Source organism: Halichoerus grypus, chromosome X, assembly GCF_964656455.1.
Source record: "Halichoerus grypus chromosome X, mHalGry1.hap1.1, whole genome shotgun sequence".
NCBI lineage: Eukaryota > Metazoa > Chordata > Mammalia > Carnivora > Phocidae > Halichoerus > Halichoerus grypus.
Window position 1 is genome coordinate 54,164,894 of NC_135727.1, and position 8,756 is coordinate 54,173,649.

At 36.4% G+C, this 8,756-nt stretch overlaps 1 pseudogene; it reads left to right on the forward strand.

Moving 5' to 3' along the window:
- The first annotated feature begins 302 nt into the window (after positions 1–302).
- LOC144380453 (small ribosomal subunit protein eS21 pseudogene) lies at positions 303–605 on the forward strand (annotated as a pseudogene).
- The last annotated feature ends 8,151 nt before the right edge of the window (positions 606–8,756 follow it).

The following is an 8,756-nucleotide window of genomic DNA, read 5'->3' on the forward strand; positions in this document are numbered from 1 at the left end:
GAGAGAGAGAGCGCTCGAGAGAGGGCATGAGCAAGGTGAGGGGCAGAGCCCAGCAGGGCGCGGGTCTGGGGCTCCATACCGGGACTGTGGAATCATGACCTGAACTGAAGGCAGACCCTTAACCAACTGAGACACCCAGGCGCCCCTGTGTGTCTGTGTTTAGAGAGGGTTGTCGATGTGTGTGGGAATAACTTTTTGACAGGCACTTAAAAGAAATCAGAGTTAGCAACTATTGCCAAACATGTTCAGGTTTGTTTTTCTGTGCTCCCGCTCGTGGCAGTGGCAGCAGGGGCACCCTCCACATGCAGAAAGATGCTGGGGTGTTAGTGGACCTGTACATGCTGTGGAAATGCTCCTCCAGCAGCTGCATCATGGGTGCCAAGGACCATGTGTCCATCCAGATGAACGTGGCTGAAGTTGACAAGGTGACAGGCACATTCAACAGCCAGTTTAAAACTTACACTATCTGTGGAGTCATTTGTAGGATGTATGAATCAGATGAGTCCGTCCTCTGCCTGGCCGAGGCCAACAGCATCATTTCAAAGAACTTCTGACTGGAGAGGATCATGGATGTGGAATATCTGTCATAATAAATAGCAAAACCTCCCCCCAAAACGTGTTCAGTTTTATCAGCATCCCAAATATATATGTCCAGGTAATTTTCAGGATGTTCCCCCCCCCCCGCATTGGAAAAAAAAAAAATTACATTCTCTTCCAGCATAATAAATTACTGTCTTTTTTTTTTAATACCAACTATATGTAGCCGTCTAATGCTCCATCTCACTTTGAAATGCCAAAGTCATCCTTCTGAAAAGTCACACAATTAGGTGAAATATATGGCCTAATAAAAATCTCGCACCTTCTCAGTGAGCACTGGGACAAAGATAAGAGGACTTTAAAAACCATTCACAAAGGACATGGCCTGGGTCTTCTAATTTATTATCCAGAGTTTTAATGACTGGAAATCTATTTTAAAAATCAAACACTAGTTTTTTGGGGAAGACACAGAGAAGAGACACCACAGCATTTAAGATTGTAAACTCTGGCATCAGATAGAGCTAAGTCTAAGTTACTTAACTTTTTTACAATTCAGTTTCTTCATCTGTAAAACAGATGTAATAGTAGTACTTCACTTGCAGGGTTGCTGCATTAAATAGTATAGTGCAATAAAACATTTAATTGTGTACCTGACACCTAGGAAACAATCAATATATATGTTACCTATCCCTATAAATATTATTTAGATCTATAATCCCTTTTTTTTTTTTCTTTTAGTTGTTGGTTGCTTTTCCTTTTCCCTTGTAGCCATTTTACATGTCTGCTCCTTGCTCTCCTTGAAGGGAGATAGTTCGATGATCTTCATGCTGCACCCATTCTGCTGTTTTGCTTGTGCACAGGTTATAAGTTGAGATTTATTATAATCAGTTGCTTATTCTAATATAAGTCAGCTCGTGTCCATAGAGATATCTGGTCTTCAGAGGCACTGTATTGAGGCCCTAGTATGCATTTACTAGCTTCTCATATCTAACGTGATATTAATGTGGTACAAGGGACTCTCAGTCATTATCCCACCCTTAACTACACTAGCAAGCAGGTTTGTCTTTTGTCTCTTCATTGTTAACTATCTTCTTTTTAATATATGCTACTTTTTGCTACTCCTGCCTCCCAACTTCTTCAAGTCACCGCTGATATATTTTCTTTTTTCTTCCTTACTTATTTAATATTTTCTTTCTTTATTTTTGCATGAAATGTCTTTGACTGATGTTTTATACAAATCACCAGTCAAGAGAATACTCTTTTCACACTGCATACTGAATTGACCAATCTTAATATACTAGTTGAAATATTTGGGTCTCTGGCACTTCTTTCCTTTGTCCATTTATTGATAGCATTTTAGACGCTATGCCTTTGATCTTACATATGGTTTTATTTTTTTGGATAACTTGTAAGATATGTGGTATTATAGTAGACTGAGGCTTTTAAACAGCTATTCTTTGGGGCGGTGGGGTCTTACCGTGTTTTGAACCCAGAAAATCTTTCATATATATATATATATATATATACACAAACATATATACATATATTTTTTAAACCAGGAGCTGTTCTTTCTAGGAAGATGCCAAAAAGAGCAATATAGAATTTAAGAGTGTAGCCTCTAGAATCAGGCAGAGTTGTCCTTGGAAAGGCACAGATAACATCCTTTTTATCTATATCCTTAATTTTTAATCTATCAAGAAATTACTTCTGAAATCATGTAAGGCCATAGCATCTTTATTTTCCTGTTCCTAAAAGAGCACAGAAATCTTTTTGAAGTAAGGGCATCATATTGGGTATAGGCACTGGTTTCTGCTTCTTTTGAGAGCTGAGCTATGTAACTGGGTTTGCACGGAGCTTCAGGCATGTGCCTTAGTCATGGAGGGGAACATGAGAACTTACAGAGGGCTTCCTATAAAATAATGATCTTGATGGTGATAAAAAATAATAATGTTCCTAGAAAAGCAGCATTTATTGAGAGTTTACCATGTAACAAGCATTCATAAGCACATCTAGTTTTACAAAAACTTTGACTTATTATTATTGTCCTCATTTTTACAAATGAGCAAACTGATGCCAAGATTGGTTAACTTGCCCCAAGTCACAAATGTAGAAAATTGCAGAGCAGGATTCATATTTACTGCTGTCTTTCTCTAAAGCTTATGGTTTCTATCACACTAGGCTGCTTATGTACCCTATGTGAGTCTTGCATACTCTGGCCCACCCTAGACGCTTACATGGAGAAGGAATCAGATTGGATCTCATTGCAGAAATAAGGTTCCAGATGTCTAGCTAAAAAAAAAAAAAAGAAGAAGACATATATAGTATTCACCCACACTCAGAACCAACTGAACAATGAACATAGTGGCCTGAAGATAGCAAAACATCACATTTGTTACTAAGTTATATTTGAGGCTGTGGTTTAGCACCACACCCCATGTTGGAATTGCCCACCTGAGGGTAAATTTGATTCTGCAGAGTATACCACTTTCGTAGAGTTGCTGCTTTACACTGGTCTGATGTGAAGAAGGAAGGGGAATTCTTACAGATTTAGATTATTGGCCGACTAGTATAATTTTGGACCAACGACTATAACCTACCCACCAGGTAACTCACTGTATCTCAGTGTTGAGGGGTTAGGTGTGGGGCTAGGTGAAAAGAAGCCAAAGAATTTCTTCTTGCTAGAAATATAACACTTTCTGTGGCCCATGCAGATATGGCTGTGAGGTCAATTTCCTTTTCAAATCAATGAAACCTATATAAGCGCTTCTCTGCTGAATCCTTTAGGTGTTTATATTTCATGAATAATCCATTTTTCCAAGGAAAACATATCACAGAAATGCATTCTCTTGGTCTTCCAAAAGCATTTATGACCAAGCCCATGGAAATGTGGAGGACGAACAGGGCAAACAGCAGAAGAGAAACTATGTGAATATGAATATGTGTATACCTCTTTTGTCCATCACAGAAGTAAACGGATGCATCTGTACAAATAAATGAATACTGACCTCAATCAGTTTTAATGAATGATAATTTTTTTAAAGATTTTATTTATTTATTTGAGAGAGAGAGAATGAGAGAGAGCACATGAGAGTGGGGAGGGGTCAGAGGGAGAAGCAGACTCCCCGCCGAGCAGGGAGCCCGATGCGGAACTCGATCCCGGGACTCCAGGATCATGACCTGAGCCGAAGGCAGTCGCTTAACCAACTGAGCCACCCAGGTGCCCCTAATGAATGATAATTTTTATAAAATGGAAAAATAATGGCAAATTTTATCTTATCTGTACAATTTTTAAAGGATTTTCATAACTGTGCCATTTGCATACTAAATCAGATGTTGACACCAGAACAAGAATAAAAATGATGATGTTTAATAATACTGCTAACAGTTACTGTGTGCTTTCTTGTATCAGGAACCATGCCAAGATTTTCACATATATTATTTAACACAACATCCCTATGATGTATATACTACTGTTATTCTTATCGTATATAGAAAACTAAGGGTCAGGGTGTTTAAGTGGCTTGCCTAAGTTTACTAGTCTAGGTGACTTACTAGTAAGTCATTCAAGTCTTTCTCACTTTAAGGCCTGGACTCTAAATCACTATACTATGTCTTCATATGTTAAGATACATAATTCGAATCTTCTAATGTTTCTGGGCTTTACAAACCCGGAGGGTTTAGGTATAATTTGTTCATGTAATTATTTATTATAGAGCTTTATTCATATTTACCTAGAGCTTACTATTCAAGTCCCCAGCAAATTCAGCACAGTCCTTGCCTTCATACACCTCACTGTCCAGTGCACTGTTGAGACTCATCTCATTCTGTTAGGACATCCTAGTGTACCCCTGGATTGTGGGGAGGAGGGGGCTTTGTAAAATACTACAAACTAATTCTTTAAGAGACACATACTCCCTTATTCTTTGCTCAAATTTATATAAATTAGCTAGATTCTATGATTTTAAAGCAAATGATTCTGTACAGGAAAGTCATTCTTAGGTGACGTTGTGGGTGCAGTTGGATGATTAATTCTGAGAGAAGAATGCCTGCCAATTCCGCCGTAGCAACGGAGGGAAAGGCACAGTGTGTGGAGAAGTGATGCTGTGTTTTGTCAGGGGCGCAGCCAGATTATTGGCTACATCCCCAGGAATTCCCTTAGACTGGTACGTGCTACACAGCAATGGTGTTTTTCAGTGCTGGCTTGGAGAAGCATCTGAGCCAGCCCCAACAATGAGAGAGAATGGAGGGGAAGACAATATTTATGGAGGGGAAGACAGTATTTGGCTGTCGAGGGCTGGTTTTTGTTTGTTTTTTTTAGATTTTATTTATTTATTTACTTACTTACTTACTTATTTAAGGAAGAGAGAGAGAGGGAGAGAGAGGGAGAGAGGTGGGGGGTGCGAGGGAGAGGGAGAGAGAGAATCTTAAGTGGACTCCCAGCTGAGTGCAGAGTCCAACACAGGGCTCAATCCCAAGACTCTGAGATCATGACCTGAGCCAAAATCAAGAGTCAGGAGCTTAACCGAGTCACTCAGGTGCACCCAAATCTTTTGTATTTCTATATACCAATAATGAAGCAGCAGAAAGAGAAATCAAGGAGTCAATACCATTTACAACTGCACTAAATACATAAGATGCCTCGAAATACACCTAACCAAAGAGGTAAAAGATCTGCATTCTGACAACCACAGAAGACTGATGAAAGAAATTGAACATGACACACAGAAATGGAAAAACATTCCAACCCCCTTGGTTGAAAGAACAAATGTTGTTAAAATGTCTATACTACTCCAAACAATCTACACATTTTTTTTTTTAATTTTTTATTTAAATTCAACTTAGCTATCATATAGTGTATTCTTAGTTTCAGGGGTAGAATTTAATGATTCATTAGTTGCATATAACACCCAGTGCTCATTACATCAAGTGCCCTCCTTAATGCCTATCACCCAATTACCCCATCCCCCCACCCACCTCCCTTCCAGCAACCCTAAGTTTGTTTCCTATAGTTAAGAGTCTCTTATGATTTGGCTCCCTCTCTGTTTTTACCTTACTTTATTTTTCCTTCCCTTCCCTTATGTTCATCAATTTTGTTTCTTAAATTCCATGTATCAGTGAAATTATATGGTATTTGTCTTTCTCCAACTGACTTATTTCATACCCGGTCTCTTTTCGTATTTTGGCTATTGTGGACATTGCTGCTATAAACTTTGGGGTGCGTGTGCCCCTTCAAATCAGTATGTTTTTATCCTTTGGATAAATACCTAATAGTTCAATTGCTGGGCCATAGGGCAGGTCTATTCTTAACTTTTTGAGGAACCTCCATACTGTTGTCCAGAGTCGCTGCACCAGTTTGCATTCCTATCAACAGTGTAAGAGGGTTCCCCTTTCTCCACATCCTCAACAATATCTGTAGTTTCCTGACTTGTTAATTTTAGCCATTCTGACCAGTGTGAGGTGGTATCTCATTGTGGTTTTGATTTGTATTTCCCACTGATGTTGCTAGCCATTTATATATCTTCTTTGGAGAAAAATATTTGTTTATGTCTTCTGCCCATTTCTTGATTGAATTTTTTGTTTGTTTGTTTTTTGGGTGTTGAGTTTGGTAAGTTCTTTTTTTTTATTATGTTCAATTAGCCAACATATAGTACATCATTAGTTTTTGATGTAGTGTTCAATGATTCGTTAGTTGCATATAACACCCACTGCTCATCACCACACGTGATGGGTATTAAGGAGGGCACATGTGGTGATAAATTCTTTATCGATTTTGGATACTATTAGCAAACATATTAAGCCTTTTTAAGGCCTATGTGTTGAAACTCGTCTCCTAGTTTGCCTTTTCTTTTAACTCCATGTATGGTTGTATTTGCCTGTGAGAAAAAATTATAATTTTATGTCCTAAAATATTTGATCTTTTCCTTTAAAAGCTTCTGAGTTTCACATCATGCTTAGAAATGTCTTTTTGAGTCCAATATCAAAATATTCCCCTATATTTTCTGCTTATAATTTTTGTTTACACATTAAAAGACTTACACTTCTGAAATGAATTCTTTTTTTTTTTTTCAAAGTAAAGTGGGGGGTCTGACTGATTTACTTCCAAATAGCTAATTATCTTTACAATATATATTGAACAATTCATCCTTGCTAACTTGAAATGCTACTTTTATCAAATGCTATGAGAACTAACATTGTTTCTGGTCTTTCTCTTCTACTCCACTGAATTATCTGTTTATTCCTCTTCCAACACCAGGTTACTTTAACTATTGTACCTTATGTTTAGAAGAAGCCCCATGTCTTCATCAATCTAATGATTTGTTTAAAATAGCTAATCTCACACGTTCTTTTCTTTCAGGTAAGATCTAGAGTTAATTTATCATGTTCAGAAAAAAAATCCCACTAGGTATCTGATTTGCACTGCATTTCAATTTTTGAATCAAACTAGGAAAAACTGACATTTTGCAATATTGAGCCCTCCCGTGGAAAAATCAGTTTTGTTGTAAAATCAAGTCAGAGGAAAACAAATACTGTATGATCACACTTATATGTGGACTCAAAACAACACCAAACTCATAGGAAAAGACATCAGATATGTGGTTACCAGAGGTGGGGGCTGGGGGGAAGGGGAATTGGAAGAAGGTGGTCCAAAGGTACAAATTTCCAGTTATAAGATAAACAAGTGCTAGGGATGTAATGTATACCATGATGACTATAGTTAACACTGGTGTATGATATATAAGAAAGTTGTTAAGCGAGTAGATCCTAAAAGTTCTCACCACAGGAACTTTTCTTTTTATTTTATCTATATGAGATGATAGATGTTAATTAAACCTACTGGGGCAATCATTTTACAATATATGTAAATGAAATTATCATGCTGTATACCTTAAACTTATAAAGTGATTATGCCAATTATTTCTCAATAAAGCTGGAAAAAAAAAAACAGTTTTGCCATCAGTATTAACTCATGTAAGTGGTCTTGAGTTTGTTATTGATTTGCTTTCCTTCAAAGGATTTAGTATCATAGTTCAACTAGGCTGCTAATATGAACTGGAAAATTTTATATCTATTTCTGTGCTGTGAAATAGTTGAAATGGCAGGAACTTTCTGTTCCTTGAAAGTTTAATAGAAACTGATCGCAAAATCATTGGTTCTATTGTCTTTCAGGTGGTATAATCTCTATAAATTCTTCATTTGGTTTTTGGTCTATTCAGGTTTTGTGTTTTACCTCTTACTGAGTCGCTTTTTAATTTATACAATTTATTTTTTATAATTTCATTTCATCTGCATTTGCAAATTTCTTAATATAGAATTTTATGTAACAGTCTCTCAATTTTTAAATGTTTCTCCATATCCACTTTCTCATTTCTACTTTTGCTCAGGAACTTGTTTTCATTTTTTTTTCCGTTAGACCCTTAATGGTTAAATTTATTTTCACAGAAATAAGTGTTGGTTTTACTTAACAGTTCTATAGTAGTGTTTTTGACTATTTTTCATCTTAACTCTTTCCTACCTTTGTTGGTTCATTTTGATGTTTCTTTTTCTAGTTTCTTGAGTCAAATATTTGGTTCACTAATGATGAAAAAGGTTTTTGTACTAATACACAGTGATCAAAGTTATGAGTTTTATTCACCACATAGTTTTAGATACTTTTTCAAATTAAAATACTTTCAAGTTGCACTAGTAATGATGGATGTATGCACGTACATTTTAGTGCAAAGAATTGATCTTGAAATACTATGGTCATTAATAATAATGAAATCAATAAAAAAGGATTTTATTGAGTGTTAATTATGAGCAAGCATGAAATATTTCACTTAAACTTCTCAATAACCAATGAAATAAATTAAATTTGTCATTCCTAACCTAGATACAAAGAATAAGTAAAAAAAAAAAAAAAAATTGCCTAGGGTAACACAGCTAGTAATGGCAGAGCTAAGACCCCAAGACTCTTTGACTTGAGAGCTCACAATTTTAACTACTACTTTCTGTTGCCAAGACTATACACCTGAAATAATGAAATTAGGATAAGTGGAGGCAAATGTATTTGGAAGTTATTGGGTTACAGAATATGCTATGTATTTTTCCATTTGTTTTCTTCCAAATATAGCCCTATGGCACATGTTTGATTAACCTCATTTAATATCGGTACAGTCTTTGAAATATGTCCTAATAGCCCATCAGTGTTAGTCATAAACTAATTTTATCCAAATAAATAC